Here is a 19,304-nt window from a genome sequence, read left to right on the forward strand (position 1 = left end):
AAAACTATTCCAGTCATATTTCCTCATTGAAGTTTTCTTAAAAAATACTTTTAAAATCTCGTCTCGTCTCGATATCATGAACCCAACATCGTGTATTGTCTCGTCTCATGAGCTGAGTGTATGGTCACACCCCTAGCTTTTGATATCAGTGCTGCAACATGTTTGCATTCTAGAAGGGTCATTATAATGGCAATGTCATGGTAACTTCCTGAGCAATATGCAGGACTGTGATATGCTCTTCCACTATGTTTCTTATCACTTCTGTCATGACTTTTTGTGAACTGGTAGCTCATCAGAATCTAACATATGGAGAGCTGTGCAGTTTTACTCCCATACTGGATGTCCTGTATCCAGTGTAATGACATGAGTCTGTTGTGTTCTTCAGCTGTGTAGAACCATCTGTTGATGTGAAAGCATCGCTCTGGCTTTCTGATGGAATCAATTTTGCCCTGCAGTGCATGCTGTGGCGGGCAGTGGTTACACAAGCAAGGACATGACCCTGATGTAGTACCAACCTGCTGTCACTATCCACCCCTCTCTCTCTCTCTCTCTCACACACACACACACACACACACACACACACACACACACACACACACTCAGCTTTCCTTACTGGTCTGAGTTCCTCTCCAATTTCATCACAATGTCCTTGTTCCTTTCTACCTCCTCCACTTCCCTTTTCACTTCTCCAGACCTTTATTTCCACTCATTTTCTCTTCTTTACTTTGCTTTTTCACTCACTACTTTCTCTTTTTATCTTCTCCTATTTCCAACATTTTTTTTATCTTTTGTGTACCTCCACCTTTGAGTGCATTTTCTTCCACTGTCTCTACCTCTGCCTGCTCTTTGTCTAATTTTGGAAGAATTACCTGTCTTCATGTTTCCCCTCTCCATTTCCATGTTGTTCTACTTTCCTTCTTTCTGTTTTTGTCTCTCACGTCTCACTTCTCTTCCTCCTATTTCTACTGTTACCCTCCACACTCCTCTGTTGCTCCTGTCTGTTGACACGCTGGCTATCAACAGGTAGAGAACATTTTGCCCTGCAGCCGAGCTCTTGATTTCACACTGAAAGAGAGACAGAGACCCAAACTCAGAGGACACCTCCTGCGTGAGACACTCGACTCTACTTCAAAACTGTATGTGTTTGTGTGTGTGTGTGTGTGTTCGCTGTGATAAAACTGAGCCACCCGCCACCCTCTCTCTCTCTCTCTCTCTCTCTCTCTCTCTCTTTCTCTGCTCCCTCAGTGACTGACCACAGAGAACTGGAATAATCTGGTTTCAGCTGCATCAGGGTTGTTGTTTGGTTGGCAAGCACATTAGTGGGTCAATCGGGTCTGTAACAGGACGACAAAGAGATATATAGACAGAAGGAAATGAAGGGAGAGATAGAGAAAGTTAGTGATGTAGGAGTTATATGTAACTGTGTGTGTGAGGAGGGGGTTATGTGTTTGACAGGGGGAAGCGTTGTATTGTACGTTTTTTTGGCTAACTGCGCTAGGGTTTCCCTAGGGTTACCTAGCAGCACTAGTTAGACCAGACACGAGATGTCTGACAAAGAGAGGTATGGAGACAGAGAGAGTCAAGTCAATTTTTAAGCGACATTGTTCACATCATAAAAGATGAGGTGCAGAGGTTCGCCAACCCATGAACTGTATTTCATTACACAAAACAGCAGCTAGGTTCCTCTGCAGACAGTAGATGTGGTGAATGCCTGGTTGAAAGAACAACTCAGTCCTCAACCTAATCACCAATCAGTACTTATATTAATGATGGAGCAAAATGTATGTGATGTGATCTGTCTTTTCTTTTGACAAACCCACAGAGAATTATCACTACCTTAGCAATATGGTGCATGTTAGCATATTTAAGCTAATCATTTTTGTTTTGCGCCTTTAAGTGCTCTCTTTTGGTTCAGTCATATTTCTGTCATCAACTTAGTTTCCAGTCAGTGAAAAAGCTGATATTACCGACTGTACACTACCTGTCCAGAACCAAATAACGGACAGTCAGAGTTAGCGACTAGCTGATGAACAGAGTGGAGCATTTAGTAGCTAAAAAGCTAGATATTACCTTTAGGAGTTTTTTGGAGAGCAAAATAGAGCTAAAAGGAAGGCAAATACTGCACTTACATTTGTCAGGTAAACAGAAACTTGACACCAAATCTTGATCTGTGTAAATAGTCATGCTAACACTTTAAAAGTAAAGTAATATAGAAGCGTTGTGGTGCAGCTTGCTAAATAAATAGAGGTTTTCTGGAATTGTTTTTAGGCTAAGTTGTTAGCATATGTTGGCCATATTTCACTGTTTCTGGAGACTGTGTAAGTTCATTCATAATCTATTAGTGCTAAAATACCTAATTACGTCTGCTAAAAGCAGTCATGCAGTCCTCTTGTTCATAGCTCATCAGGATGAAGTACTATAATATCCATGTGTTTGGGATCAGCTGAGTATTTGATTGGATACTTGCAACTTATTTCTGAGTACTGTAATGCTGTTTTGATTAAGCCTCTGATAAACTGTGTTGTACCAGGGACTGCTACCACTTTTAGCAGCACAATCTTCTTTTAATGGACGCAGATAATGAAAGTAATCAAACCATCAGTGGAACAAATGTTGGCACCTGTCCACAGCATTTTACTCTCTGTGTATTATCTGATCATATTTCACAGGAAATTTGCCAGATTATGTCATAGCAGTATGTTTCATTCCTGTTCCCCAAAATTCAGACAGCTTTTTAAAAAACTTTTATTATTTGAATGCGAATTACAAGACAAAAGACGACAATAGTTTATAAAGAGTTCAAAATTCCCCTCTACGCCACTAACTTGAGAGCAACAACTGAATTAGACATTATCACAACAGGGGGCAAAGCCAAAAGGCGCATCAATTAAACCCACATGGGTATATCACATTTGAAGAGTCACTCATGTGGGAATGTTGGGTCTCTTTAAAGTTAAAACCTGAAGAGTTTGGTTTAGAACCTGCTCTATGTGTAAAGTGCCTTGAGATAACTTTGTTGTGATTTGGCGCTATACAAAAAAAGATTGATTGATTGATTGATTGATTGACTCTCGACCTTGGAAACCGCACTGTGACAAAAACAACAACAGATCTAAACTGTCAACCACACTGCAGGGCCTTCTTCAGCAGATGATGCTGCTCAATTGCCATGGAGACAGTTTAGTTGTTGTCATGTAATTTAATTACGGAATCTTGGCGATGTAATAACAGGTGGCTGCATATGTGGGTGTCTTTGTTTTAGCATGGATGATGTGAGTGTCTGATGACTGACTGCTGGCCAATGACCTTTGACCTTTTCACAATTAATGCTGTGAGTGGTTTTGGTCTGGTGTTTGCAGTTATCTCCCACAGCTGTAACATGTGATGTCTTACACCTCATACATACCATTTACATTAGAGATAGAAGATGTTTCCTAGATAATTGTAAATGAGATGAATCTCCCATCTGTGTTGACCTGCACTGTGAGTTCTTTCTTTTGGGATTTTCTGTTGCTGGAGCAGGAGTTTTGTTGTCGGTGATCCCCCATACCTGTTGCTGTTACTGCTACCAGTAATAAATAAGGCATCCTTTTTCTCTGTTGCAGAGAATATTTCCTAAAATAACTTGCAGCATTTCACTCTCTAGGCGACACTGGAAACATGACTATATGAAAGCCATTTCTGTGTTAAATCCTTAAAGATTTAAAAGGCGTGTGTGTACATGGGTGTTCTCCTGATAGGATGAGTAATCCTCTGCCCATGTGTATGTATTTACGTGGAGATGTATGTATGCACATGCAACCCAAACTGCCATTTTACACTGCTATTTACCCTCTGGAACATAAAACAAAACAGCCTCTTAATCCTTCCAAGGTGTGTGGCTGGCTCCCCTTGAAGGTTGTAATACCCCTTTACTAGAGCAGTTAAAACACTCAGGCAATAAAGGAAAAAAGAAAGGGAAATGTGAAAGCAAAGATCACACACATACAAAACCTGGCATTGCTCAGAGCCGGCCAGGAAGTAGTGAACATTGCTACTCCTCCACAGCAGGGCTGAATGGGGCTTTCCACGGCCACAGGCCAGATTTTTATTGCACAGGATCCGAAAAACACATTTTTTTTAAATCTGAAATGAGGGTGAAGTAGTCAAACTGCATTTGTGGGAGCTATTAAAGGGAATCACAAAAATGTTGTATAAAGGTTAGTTTGAGGCTAAAGTTTGCTAACCTTGTTGTTTTTCCCCCCTTTGCCCTACATTTCCTCTGTACAAACAGCTATGCCATTTTTGCCTATGGATTTCATTATATCACTGTTAGGTGATAAATATATATTGAAGTCAATGTGTTAATGTTCACACCAAAGCCATGTTAATGGCTTCAGTATGCTTCAAAGGACAGGGTCTGAAAGGTCAACGGTTTTGTAACTTGGAACAATTCAACAGTCATGAAGACAGCAATTAGCAAGGTGCATAGATATGATGGTTGGTAGTAGTTTAGTAATTTGATCTCCTTGTCAAACTCTGTTTTTTATTCTTTTGGTACTTTTCGTTTGTACAGCCAAGTGCAAACTCATGAGACCCTTTGAGAAGCCATCATGCCCGTATCTCAAATACATCATGCTGTAAGACTAAAAAGACATACAAAAGACAGAATTGTTGGGTAAAGATTGGTGCAACAGTGTGATACGTCCAGAAGGAGGATATGACAGTATCTGCACCTTTCAGTATGGCCGGTAGAAACATCTGGAAACACCTTTGCCTTTGGATGTTCGTATGATCAAGTTTGTCTGAAAGATACTGTAGCTTTGATGGATTGTGCAGATGTTTCCATCAAATTCCAAATATCAGTAGTTGTGGCATTGTTGGTCATATAACAGAAGACATTTATGTCAGCTTGGACTTATATGTCAGTATTTGCACGTTATTTTCACCCTGAAAGCTGAGACTGTCAATCAATCAATCAATTTTTATTTATATAGTGCTAAATCACAACAAACTATGCTGATATCATTCGTTGGTGGTGTGTTCAAAGACATTTAGAAATGAGAAACTTTAGTGAAATCCACTTTTAAGAGGCATTGCTTTTTCTTGTCATGCTGTTCCAAAACAAAACCTGGTGGAAAGAACATGGACAGAATCAGACGTAGGTAATTCTGTGTATCTTACTCATTGACTAAAATGGTAATCTCTCAAAGATCATTTCTGTCAGATTACCCTTGATTGATCTGTCTCTTCTTGAAATTGCAACATTGCAACAAGTCAAAGTCAAAGTAGTTTATTTGTCATTAACCCTAACCCTAGAAACAGTGAGACAGCTGCCTCTCAGATAAGCAGCAACTTTACATTTTTATGTCTGTGTGATGCATTTCATTTGTGAAATGGAGCAAAAGTAATGCACATTAAAAGACATGACGCTTTGCAATGTAGTCCCTCAGTTTTACTCAAAAATAAGGCAAGAAAATGTCACTTTGTGGGATTCATTTTTTCCATGCAAGATTTGCAATGTCTCAAATACTTGAAGGTAGTGAATAAATGTAAAAAGTTGCAGTACTTCAACTAACCAACAGTAAATGATATGCATTTTGTAGGTAATGGTCTTCAACATGGAAAAAGACTGTAATGATCCTTTAAGAGAAACATCACATAGAGGTAGTTTGCACTTGGTGTGATCACCAGCCATATTATTTACAACATATATTTCCAAAGTACGATGCAGATTGTCGAGGAAAACACAAAGGAAAACAACATTCCACCTGCCCACCATCTTCCCTCGTTAAACATCCACACCGTTAATAATACCAAGCTCCACATCCAAGCCCAGCAGGGAGCCACGTGTTAGAATATACTGTGCTGTGCAGTACCAGGGTGGGCTGGGGTAGCCTGCTCTCAGTTCAGCCTGGATTTAATTGTAAAAAGTGGGGTTTGGGGTGGGGGGTTGTTGCCTGGTTGGAGGTATACAGCTCCCACGCACACATTTCAGCAATTTAACGTTATGTGTTCTCAAATTGGAATAGATGGGAGTATGTGATGTGATTAATTTAACAGAATGCTATTTGTAAAGGCGCTGACGCACACAGCTCACTGCCTCACATCACGTTAAACACAATAACACAGTGCAGAGGTGAGACCACTGCTTGATTTCAGTTCTGCCATTTACCATTTGAATGTGTCATTGTAAAAATAAGTCAGAATTGTCCCTTCATTTTATGAGTTGAAAGACAATAAAACAACAGTTTGCATATCAAAAGGCCTATATTCTGAATGCTGTAGTTGGGAAAGTCCATTTAAAATGATAGTCAGCTAGCTAATCCAAAATCATAAATTGAACAGTTTCAAGCTGTTAAATCTATCCAAAAACTTCTGCAAGCTTCAAGATATAACTCTAATTTCCATTCCTTTGGCACCAGAATTTAAAAATGAATTGCTAACTGGTAGTCCAAAAATTGGTTTGACAGTAGTGAGGGGGTTGTTGGGGTCTCTTTCATGAGTTAGGGTAAAGTGGAACAAAAGATTGACATGTGACACTGATTGATGCCATGTTGGTTCTTAATTTACCAGCAGATCCACCACAATTGTTAATGACCAAAACAATGAGATTCTACAAACAAACAGAAATGAGTTCCCTTCGCAGGGTGGGAGATGAACCGCTGTTTGTTCTTGTCATAGCCTCAAAATGCTGGACCCAGACCACAATGGAGGGATAATAATATGTACAATATGTAAGAGCTAAACCTCAGTCAATTTAAATCTAAAAAGAAAGAGAACATGGAGTCATTCAGCAAATTAGAAGCCTGATCACAAAGGTGTCAGACTCTGAATAACTACTGATCTCTGCTAATTGTCTATAAAAATGAAAGTGCTGGCTCCTTTTAAAAACATATTTTCAACTTTCTGATGGTCATATTTAACACTCTGAACTTCAAGAATCAGAATCTTTCCATACTTGGCAGCAGAAATGGGTTAGACAACAGACAACAGAGGACTCAAAGTAGTAAGTGTCAGAACATGATGACACATAATGAGTCAAGTATAAGCCATGACACTTGAATGTTGCTTTTCATCACAACAAAATGTTAACAAAAACCGTATGTCATTACTTGCTGTACCGCATGCACAAATGACAGCCTCAAGTGACACACCTTCAGTATAGCACAGTTTGTCCCCTCCAGGCAGCCGTATCATGCTTTATAAGACAGTTTGACAAAACATGCCAGTTTTTTTTTTTTTTTTTTATGGGTTGGAGAGCTAACAAATCTACATACAACACAGGGATACACACACACACAAATAAATACACACCCTGCTATTCCTTCATGCAATCATATAAACACATCCGCAGGCTGACTTACTGAATCATCATGAGACTTTTATAGGTCATTTAAATGTGGCCAGCTAACAGGGGACAGTGAGGCATGCAGAGCAGGAGGATTTATCTTCTGTGGCTGCATGTCATGAGAGTGGACAGGCTCTCACGCCAGAAGGCTGGCACGCCAGCTCCTCTGGGTCTCTCCAGGACTCACGCGACTTTATTTATGTCAAGCAGAAGTAGTGGATTAAGTCTGTGTGCGTTCTACTACTTGCAAAATTAGGTCACATTTATTGTAGTATAGGGTAGTACTATGTGTAAAGATCAAGGTTCATGTAAAGGGTGTTTGGTCATGTGTGGCAGTGAATGAGTGAGCATGTGTATGCAGCACACATCTATTTATATATTCCTCTTGGCACAAGTGTGTGCTTTCATATCTGTATTTACATTCATGTACACGTGTGTGTTTGTGTGTGTGTGTGTGTGTGTGTGTGTGTGTGTGTGTGTGTGTGTGTGTGTGTGTGTGTGTGTGTGTGTGTGTGTGTGTGTGAGTCATGAATCCCCACCACTGGCTTTGGTCCTTTTAATCTGTCTGGTCCAATCTCACTCAATGATCCTGGATTTATGCACTTAGCATGTTTGCTACAGTAGACATTAATCAGGGATCAGGCTGATACAGTACTTATCAAAAGTGGAACAATTATACGTTGATGCTCGTGAAGGGTAATGAACATGTAGTACATGAAGCATCAGTGAGGAAAACATATTGGGCAGGAACATTTGACCTGAATTTTAAAATCAAGGCTGATTTATACTTCTGCGTTGGAACGACGGCGTACCTACGCAGAAGTCTCTGTGTCGACGCAGACCCCTACGCCGTAGCCTGACATGCACCTCCAAAAAATCCTAACTATGTGTCATGGCAACGCGGACCGCAAGGGCTGTGATTGGTCCGGTCAAAGCGTCAGTTCCTCCGGCAGTTGCTTTATTTATTAATAATGAACGAAAGGTATGTGTTTTCTGTTATTAGCACACATAGCGCAATGCTACATGCTACATGCTACTGTGACCAGACGATAAACAAGAATACAGATAGAGACTCCTCTGAAACCACACACACACACACACACACACACACACACACAGTCACAGTCACACCCCCAAGCAACACGTTTCCTTGACGCAGAACTTTGAAAGGACAACTACGGCGTCGCTCCAACGGCGTAGCAACGGCGTTGCTCCGACGCAGAAGTATAAATCAGCCTTTAGTGAGTAAATAAAAAAGATAACACATGAACACATGGGGAAATCAGCAAATAGGCAGATAGATAAGGTTGCAATATACTGTAGTTCTGTAGTGCTGAAAGAGACACATCTCTATTTAGGGCTGGGTGAAACTGTAGAAATTCATATTATTTCATAAAAAGAAACAAAGAAAATGTTCAGAATAAGTTGTTATTTATTCTATTCACTTCTTATTTGGTAATATTTTTGACAGTCCTGCTCTTCATACATCTTTGAGATCCCATCCTTTCAGATCTCACTCTGCAGTTGACACCTCAACTCATTTAAAGTTGGCACACTTCAAAAAACACCCCAGCTACTTCTAGGACACTTCAGTTCCTTTCACCAAGCTGACAGTCAGCCCTTTTCACTCCTTTCACTGCTTCACATTTAAAGACTTTTCACTTCTTCCAGTTTACCTGACAGTCAGCTCTCTTTAATTTTACACTTGAGCTCCTCTCAGAACGTTCAACACCTTCAGGTCATTCCCATACTTACAAACTAACCACCTTCTCAACACCTGTCAGCGCTGGCACACATCTCACTGCTTTCTTTTCTTCTTTCATTCCTCAGTCTTCTTCTAATAAACATGCTCGTAATGCTTTTTATTATCCACTTTTAAAAGCAGTGATGTTCAGCTCCCTGTTTTTAAGGCAATTCTTTTTTAGCTCTCAGCTTGTATGTCGGGTTTCCAGTAATGTAGTTCAGCTTCAAGCTTTTCAAAGCAAAGGCCATACATTGCTACAGCAATGCAAAGGTATGCAAAACCCCACAAACACTTCAGATCATATATTCATTGCTCAAGACTTTTGTCAAGTAATACTGTTAAACATTAGCTGAGAATTAGCCTTTGAGAATTAGCCTGTTTTATATCACTTTGAATTGCATATCTTTGGATTTGGGGCTGCAATTTGAACTAAACTAGAACAGTTCCCTTGGACTTGAGGACATTGTGAGCTCTATTCTGATGTTCTTTCTTAGAATAATAATCTACAAATGATTTCATAAACAAAATAGTCATTAGGTGCAGCCCTAGATCAATGCAGTGACTGATCCATTGCTATACATTACAGTCTTTACACATGCTAACTGTTAGCATCTAATTACAGTTCAAAGTTAAAAGTCTTTCTTTTTGACAACAATGTCTTCATGTCAAACTGCAATTCCACTGAGAACTGTAATCTTAACTCTACATAATAATGAAGAAATGGTCTTCACGTAGTAGAGATGTAAAGATTTCAAATATTTAAAACCCAGTCTTTTCTAGGCATAGCTAGCATGTTTCCTGTCACATCAGATCCCCAAAGTTTCATGCTGCGTGTGTATCAATCACCCATCATGGTCTCTGTTCCATTTGTAGCTCAGGGGTAGATGTATGATAGAACACATGCACCGCCACAGCAACAAAACCATTAATAATGTATGACCAGAAGGAGCACACCCATATCAGCGTCGCCTTTTTTTCTGTCACACAAAACAATGCAAAGCTACTGTCATTTTTGCTTGACAAACATGTGAGTCAGCAGTTATATTTTCAGCTGAGTTATTGTCAGTTCACATAAGCATCAAGTGAAGAAGTGGAGCATAGAGAGTCTGAACAGGCAGCAGGAATGACTGAGGGGGAGAGCTGCTTGTGAAAAATCAGTATTCACAGCACAAGTGCAATGCCAAGTGGTGATCTGTGTGTGTGTGTGTGTGTGTGTGTGTGTGTGTGTGTGTGTGTGTGTGTGTGTGTGTGTGTGTGTGTGTGTGTGTGTGTGTGTGTGTGTCAAGAGAGAATGTAAAGTACAGTCCAGTGTGAGGCTGTTCCATGATCCATGCATGTATTTCCTGTGGCATGCCTTCACTGGAGACACTAATAGAAAATGTCTCGTAGCGGTTCTGTATTGATAGCTTGGAAAAGCAGTAACCAGATACAAGTGTGACAGCTGTCAGCACAGCTGTGACTAGTTGTTTTGATTAGTTTACCAGGGAAATCTATTCGGGTCTCATGCGCTTGTTTGAAAACTACAGTGGTCTTGAGTTCTAGAAAGGTGCGGTTCCTCAAAGTACACATTGTAATAAAAGTGCTGGCAATTAGAAAACAGCAGAACAACATCAATTCAGCAGACGAAGCATGCACCCATAAATAAGTACTGGTTTCCTCTGTTGAGATAATCTTCAAACAAAAAGAACCCAAAGACCTTATCAAGAGATAACACCTTGGAGCTGCTTCAAAAACACAGTAGACCTTTTTTACTTAAAGACCTTATGACATGTTGGAAAGGCACAGGTGTAGATAATAAAATGAATCATGTCTGATTTCTATTTAGCTGCTTCTGTTTTAGGATTGTGGTATTGTGCATGATGATGATGATGATGATGATGATGATGAATGCGTGTTTCCACCCAGTACAGTTAGATGGAACCAAGAAACATTTGTTCAAACTACTGCAAAGGAAAAGTTAGCAGTGCGATGATAATTAGAAGGGCAGCAGTCAAAGTGAAATGATTGAACACTGTGTGAAAATGTGATGTAACTTTTACATTATTGTTTATTTCATGTATTCATAGGGCTGGGCGATATCCCGGTATTAGTAGTAATACCGATATAATTTTAAAAGAGATATGTAGTTGAGACAATATCGTCATAATATAATGGAATATTTCGATCATGTTGTACTTTGTCACTTTGTCAAAGCCATTTCTGCGTTTCAACTGTTCAGAAAGCGGCAGCTTTTTCACACTGCTCAACTGCGCCCCTTCTCGCGAGCGCATGGTCTCCCTCACAACACAAACTTTGCTTTTCAGCATGGCGGAGAAGCCGACAGGTGAGGTAGAGCTCGTTCCAAAGAGAAAAAACAACGGGTCTATTATCTGGAAGTATTTTGGTTTTAGGATTACTGATGAGGAACAACAAGAGACTTTATGTAAAGAGTGCCATAAGAACATTACGACAAAAGGTGGAAGCACAAGCAACTTATTTCACCATCTCCAGCAGCATCACAAACTGCTTTATGAGGAGAGTGTAAAACTACGCGGAGCTGCTGCTGCAACCTCTAAGACCCAGCAGCCTGTGACATCTGTCGTGAAGAAACAAAGCTCACTACAAGAGTCATTTAGTAGTGTTGTGCCTTACGATAAAAAAGGGAAAAAATGGCGCGACATAACTAAGTCGGTGGGCTACCATATTGCCAAGGACATGGCCCCCATCTCGGTTGTAGAGCAAAAGGGCTTTGTGAACATGCTCCACACAATCGATGCGAGATACCAGTTGCCAAGTCGCAATTACTTCGCCAGGGAAGTTCTGCCAGACATGTATGCTACTTTAAGGCAGAAGTTATCTGAGAGACTCGCAAAAGTCACGCATTTCGGACTGACAACTGACATGTGGACAAGCCGGACATGTGAGCCGTATATGTGTTTGACCGTGCACTTTATTGAAGATTGGGAGATGAAAACGGCGTGCCTCCAGACCAGCTATTTTCCCGACAACCACACCGGCGAAAATATTGCTGAAGCTCTACAGGACGCCCTCGCTAGCTGGGGGCTTAATGAAAAGGGACTCGTTGCCATCACGACGGATAACGGGAGCAACATCATCAAAGCGGTGGAGCTGCAAAAGTGGCCCAGAATGCAGTGCTTTGGTCATCGACTGCACTTGGCTATAGGTGAGTGTGTTTAAACAATTGTTTAAACAAATGAATGTTAGCAAGTTAAAGGTCTGGTCATCATAAATTTGCTTGAGATATTTATATAGCAGATGAATTTGGGGATATAAAGCACATGGCCTACTGCTCATTTCTTGTAAAATAAAATTAAATAACCACTCCAATTGATTGCAAAAGAGAGTTCACCTTATTATTTGTATGCACATTTTGCTAATGCAGTTATGTTTTGTTGTGTATGCTTATTCTGACAGGGCATGGCTTGGATGGCCACCGAATAACAAGGGCCATCTCCCTTTGCAAGAAGGTAGTCAGCGCATTTTCTTACAGCTGGATAAAAAGGCGTGAGCTATCTGAAATCCAGCAACAGCTTGGACTTCCAGCCCATCAGCTAATCACAGAATCTGCAACACGCTGGGGGTCGAGGCAGCTCATGATCGAAAGAATCTTGGAGCAGGAGGGGGCCATAACAAAAGTCCTCTCGTCACACAAAAAGACCAGACACCTAGTCCTCATGTGGCAGGATGTCGAAGTACTGGAGACCGTACAGAAGGCTCTAAAGCCTCTCCAGGACTTCACCGATGCTCTGTCCGGAGAGGACTATGTGACCCTTTCCTATGTCAGACCTGTCCTTCATCTTTTCAGCACAGGCATCCTGGCAGAAGAAGAAGGTGACACTGAGTTGTGCAGGTCAATTAAGACCTGCATTATGAAATATCTGAATGACAAGTACGCAGATTTAGCTACAACTGACCTACTTGACATGGCCACATTTGTGGACCCACGTTTCAGGGATGCGTACATTCAAAGAGACAAGGTTGATGGCTTGAAACAGAGAGTTGTGGCTGAGGTAAAGTCGCTTTTGTCTGATGATGAGAGGTGTGAGCCTAACCTAGCTTTGCTGCCTGAAGACCAAGAGGAGACAATGGTCCCACCAAAAGCAAAGAAGAAGAAGTCACTGGCCAGCTTCTTCAAATGGAGCACAGTGACCAACAGTAACACACTGACACAGCAGGAGAAGATTGAAAACGAACTTTCAAACTATTTGCTGTCAGCTAGGGTAGAGAGTGATACAGATCCTCTGAAATGGTGGAAGGAACACGAGACGGTCTACCCGGCACTTAGTCACCTTGCAAAGAAATATCTCTTAGTTCCTGCCACCAGTTCTCCTTCTGAACGCGTATTCAGTTGCAGTGGTAACATTGTAACTTGTTATAGGGCATCCCTGAAGCCTGACACCGTAGACAGGCTAGTTTTCCTTGCACGAAACTTGTAATGGGTCATTAATTTTTTTACACATGGCATTTGCTGTTGAATGTTTACAATCAGTCAGTACCTGTTTTGTACTGTGTAGCCTACTTGGTTTGTTATTTGCCCAGCTCTTTGATTGATTTGTTATATTGGCCATACTGTACAGTAGCCTATTTTTATTTATTTATTTTTTTGTATCTTTAAAAAAATTCTGTTTATCTTTATTTCTGTTACTTGCACAGTTCTGTCAGAGCAGCTGAGTGCCTATCAGTATATAATACAGGCTATTAAAAGTTTTTTTTTGTGTGTGATGTTTATGGATCTGCCATACAAAAAAAATGAAACCGTATTTGCACAGCTCGGTTAGAGTTTTAAATCTTTGAAATAAAATGGGCAGTGATTTCATATTTGTGGCTTTCAGATGCTCATTCTTTTTAAAATATCGTTATATATATCGTATATCGCCTCTTGGCCCAAAAATACCGGGATATCAGTTTTGATCCATATCGCCCAGCCCTATGTATTCATTTGAGGAGTCTTACAGTCTCCTCATCACTCCACACTGATATAAGAAAAAAGTCACATGATTCTGCTTCTGTTGCACTTTGTTGCTACATCAGTCTAAGCATAAAAACATTTTGAGATATTTCAACCTTTTTTGGAAGGACTGAGCATGTCCACTCCTTCCAGTTTTTTATGTGCAAAGGAAAAATGCCAATTAAAAGTAATCACATGGTTACTGATCCACTGTCATTCATTAATGTGCTTCTGGTCTAACAAGTCAAAATGTCTGCTAAGGTCTATAGGCCATTTACTGAGATCCTGTTCACACTGTTTCATATTGTATTAAAACCACATCTATTCTTAGCGTTCTGATAGTGGATAGCTATCTGACCTGCCCAAGATGCATGAAATCAACAACAACTACATAAAACGTAGAAATGACTCTTGACTGCTGTTCCATGTGGATTTATGATCATAAGTGGATAGATGTATTGTCATCTGATAGTCAGCAGTTTCTCATAGAAAGACTAGAATAGCAAAAATGATCCAAGGGCAAAATGTAGTCTTGAGCGGTGCACATGTTTAGCTACTTCCTTAGTTGGTCTCAGCTGGCGTGAGCACCAGATAAATAACAAGGCCAAGTGTAGACAGGTCCATCAGTCTACCATTCTTAGCAGGGACTGGGAACATGTTTGTTTTGACCGTTCCCCATAAAATCTTTGACCTCTTGTACTGGTTACAAAACACCCAAGGGTTCTTATGACTTCTGTTCACAAGCTCTGCTTTTCTTAGAAAGTTGGTGTTGTAAATCAAATATGAAACTTAAAGTAAATTCTTCCACTGAAGAAGAAAGGAAACTGTAGATGTGATTAGTCCAATTCAACCTTTAATGTTGAGGTCTCCTAAACAGGTAAATTCATTTTGTTGCCGGGGGGATTCATGAGAAAATAAATCTCTACACACTCAGGATTTTCCCAGCTGTACTTCTGTTCTCCTCTGTGATCGATTAGAACAAGATCAAACATGACACAAGAATCAGATCCTACTCTTATCAGCTGTCTGTCCTCAAGATGTATGACTCCGTGCATCTTACCACTTTCAACCAGACAGCAGGTGTGTGTCTACATACTAAAATACATTGCCCCAGCTGAACCCAGGAAGATCCAAGACTAATGGCATGACATGTTGCTTCTTGCATCACACTGTCTAGCATGTGTGGGACGCTGAGGTGTTTAAAAGGTGGATCTGTTTCACGGGGTGGATTTCTTGAGTTGCTGGAGGGCCATTTGCCTAATGACTCACTTAGACTGCTGTGTCAAAACATTATGTCCTACAGGTGGCACAGCAGAGCTTTATGTCTGAAGGAGTTCTGACCAGTTGGGTCAAACAAATGTCAGATAACCAGCTCAACTGGATGTCAAATGACATTGGATTTTCTGGAACTTTGTCTCAATTATAAAATTGGTACGAGGTGATCAATTCAGTACTAGAGTTTTGTGCCATCTGTTCAGTGTCTGCCCAGCACATGAGATATTTTCTAAAGCTGGACCTCACAAGTTGGAGGACAGGGGTAGGAGCCAAAATGGACACACTTATCAGGAAACTGAAAGACTTCAGTGATTTAGTATTGACATTCCATAAAGTTGGGGGAGTCTAACTCTCATCGTTTTACTTTATGAAACAGTCTAACACTCTGCTTGTGACCTCTTGCCACATTTTGCATAAGCCAATGATTTGTGACTCTCAAAGGCAAAAAGGTAAAAATATCCAAATACATAATTTTGTGTAGGAGAAGTATATTCCGTCTACTTTCCTGCCCTGTAAATCATATCTGGTCCACTCAGGTTTTTATTGCGACTCATTTCAGGCATCACCACCCCCAGGTTTGGAACCAGTGATCTTGATGATGTGCTGTAACTGACTGAAAGAACAAAGGTGTATTGTGCACAGCAGAACATGAGTCCTCCATTAGTTAGATATGAGACCATCTGTTTGGTGCTGTGTCTTATTAGTAGCTGACATTTACTGACCTACGATTTTCAATTAAGATGAAATCCAGCAATTGTCTCAGTCTAGTTCTCTTTACCTTTTATATTGGATTCTCACACCTTTAGACCAGGCTTTGACATTTCTTTCTCTCTCTCTGCTTAGGGGTGGATATTCTGAAACTGGTGGCAGCCCAGGTGGGCATCCAGTGGATCGACATCTATCAGTCGTTGGCCAATGCCACGGAGCGGGAGGTAGCTGCCTTCTCCAACGGCTACTCGTCCGATCATGAGCGGGCATACGCCGCACTGCAGCACTGGACCATCCGGGACAGCGATGCCAACCTGGCCAAGCTGATCAACGCACTGCACCGGCAGCGCCGCATCGACGTGGTGGAGAAGATCCGCTACGTAATGGAGGACAACCCACAGGTAGGATGGATATAAACGGGCAAAACATGGAACTGCTTTAGAATCAGGTCATTAGGTTTATTTATAAGTGTACAAAGAAAATATGTGTCACCTTTTCTGTCTTGACATCTTTTTCACATGCAGCTCAACATCACTGGCACAAGCTGTAGTACAAACTGTTCTCTCCATCTCTCTCCCACTGAAATCTAATCTCTGAGGAAAGCTCTCTGGTGTGTCCCCCAGAAGCCAGTCCCTGTGGTTCAGCTCAGCTGCATTCCTCACATTAAAGCCACAGTTCACTTTGGGCAAATGATTTGATGTTTAAACAGTAATTACACTCTTTTGAAAAATGCTTACTGGGATGAAATGCATCCTCAGATCAGATGTTTTGTCTGTTTGATACCACTTACAAGGAGGTATTCTGACATCACAGACTGAGGCGTGACCAGAGAGGGCTGCAAAGTGAAAACTGCAATCCAATTTTGACAGTTGTTGTTTTTTAAATTTCTCGCTTCAAAACCCTTCAACATCAAGAAAAGTGCTGGAGTACTTCTTACATTTGATCTCAGATGTAAAAGGGTTAATATGTAAAAAATGAAAGGTAAAATTATCCAGATTTAAAATGTGAACTTTGGTGATCTGCTGACTTTTCATGCAGCGCCATCAACATCTGAGTTTGTCCGGTACTTTGCTTCATCACCAAATACCTGCAAAACTAATGACATTTCCATCAGCCCCTGGTCTAATATGTGTATGCCAAACATCATCATGTTTGCATTGTCATTGTGAGCATGCTAGGATTCTCACATTAGCATTCAGCTCAAAGCCCTGCTGTGTCTAAGTACAGCCTCACAGAGCCACTTGCATGGGTGTTGACTCTTAATCTTGTTATTGGTTTTGGCTGATCTGCCACAAACCACAAACTTTAATTGATGTTCAGTATTAGTAATACGTACATGTACATATGGCCCCTTTCTTTCCTTGTCTTTTTGTTCCTCTATTTATTGCCTTTATAGAGGTGAAGCTATTTCTGATGTTTACAATGCAGCTGCACATTTTTCCCTCGTCTCTGACCTGAATGCAGCCTGGTGCACGCATGCAGCAGGATGTCTGTTATTTAATGAACAACTCACATGTGCAGCCTCAGTCGTGGACGCCTTGTGAGCCGCCTAGTATCAGCCTCACACTGTTAATGAAGAACACACACACACACACACACACACACACACAGGAGAAACACACAAAAGAAACACAGGGGACTTATGGGACACAACGTATCCTTCACCACCATCCACTTTCCTTCATCTGTTCCCTCCCAACTCCAATCTAACTTCTAACTTTATGCTCATACGTATCACATTAGTGCCCTGGACCGCACTCTTCAAGGTCAGTGCTGTACAGGAAGAGTCTTGTTCTGGTTTTAAAGACAAGCATGACTCTGAGCTTGGTGCTGAAGTAATTTGGCTTTCATCACCTCTTAATAATCAGCAGATGATCTCCTGCTATGTTTTCTGTCTTTCTTTGTGGACTGATTGCAGATCAGATAGCAGTTAATACATGGAGTAAGGGAAGCATGCTGATGTGTAGAATACAGTGTGCTGGAGAGACTTCAGTATGAATCAGAACTTAAAAAGGATACATCCATAGGAATACTTCCTATTGCATATCAGATACAAGTTGTTGATGTTTTCTTAAGTCTTTCTAGATCATGCTTCAAGCATAGATACAAATTTGCATCAAAACATGCCTGACCCTTAATCTGCACTGCAAGTATTCTTTTAAACAAATTCATTTTGCAGCAGTATTTAATGGTGTACACTGCAACAAGATCAAATGAACAACCCCATTTACATTTGTCATTTCATCTGTCTTAGAAAAAAAACAAAAAACAGATTCAATTCAGATGCTTTGAAATATGCTTTCATTTACATGCATGTATTTGTTCTCCATTAGTAAAATAATCTGATTGTAATCTGTCTTGGTTTCCCTGGACTACATGCAAATCAGTGTAAGCTTCTCCAGCTCAGATGGTGGTAATGCAGCTAAAGTTGTCTGGTGGATGTCAGAAATGCCATAAGAACTATAACTAACTTACTGTATCAGTTACATTACAACAACAACTGTTTAGCTAGTAGCTGACTACTGTTTGTAGACTACTCAAACACGTGGATGACTGGTATGGATGGACTACGAGGAAAACAAATGTTACATTGTCTTTCTGGCTCTCGGTCACGCTGCTCCCTTGTCACACACACTGTTCATTCAGTGCTTATAGTGAAGATAAATGCTACAACAGCACTCACATTTTATACATTATGACTGTATGTGTTGAAATAGCAGATGCCACTTTTTCCTTTCGTTTTAATGATACACAGAGACTTTTAGTTTGATTTCAAAGCTAACTTGTATCTTAAAGGTCTGCCCATCAAGTGATTGAGTGTAAATGGGGTAATTGGATGATTCGAAGTACCTGAACAAAAGAAGCTTCTGAAAAGGTTTAATACCTGCTTTCACTGTGGAGGGAAGCTTCATTCATTCATTCATTCATACAGGCCAAACCTGAAGGCACATATGAAAATCAAACCAGAATAAAAACTCAAACCAAAGTAAAAGCTCAAACCAGAAAGGCAAAAGATAATCAGAGTCATAGTTGACAGTGAAAAAGAGAAGAGATGCAAAACTTCAGAATAATCACTTTTACAAAGGTCAATGTCAATCAATACTTTGTATGTTCTCACCCATTTCAAACCAGGTCAATGTGACTTACTTACTCACAGCAAGTGTGCCAATGTGTATGTTACATAAAAGTAACAACATTGAACATTGGAAACACAGTGGGGGAAAAACATTCACAGTATTGATGCTGTTCCCATTGGAACAACTGAGCGTCAGCTGTCTGATGGTTTCTATTTTTACCTC

Source organism: Scomber japonicus, chromosome 17 (assembly GCF_027409825.1).
Source record: "Scomber japonicus isolate fScoJap1 chromosome 17, fScoJap1.pri, whole genome shotgun sequence".
NCBI lineage: Eukaryota > Metazoa > Chordata > Actinopteri > Scombriformes > Scombridae > Scomber > Scomber japonicus.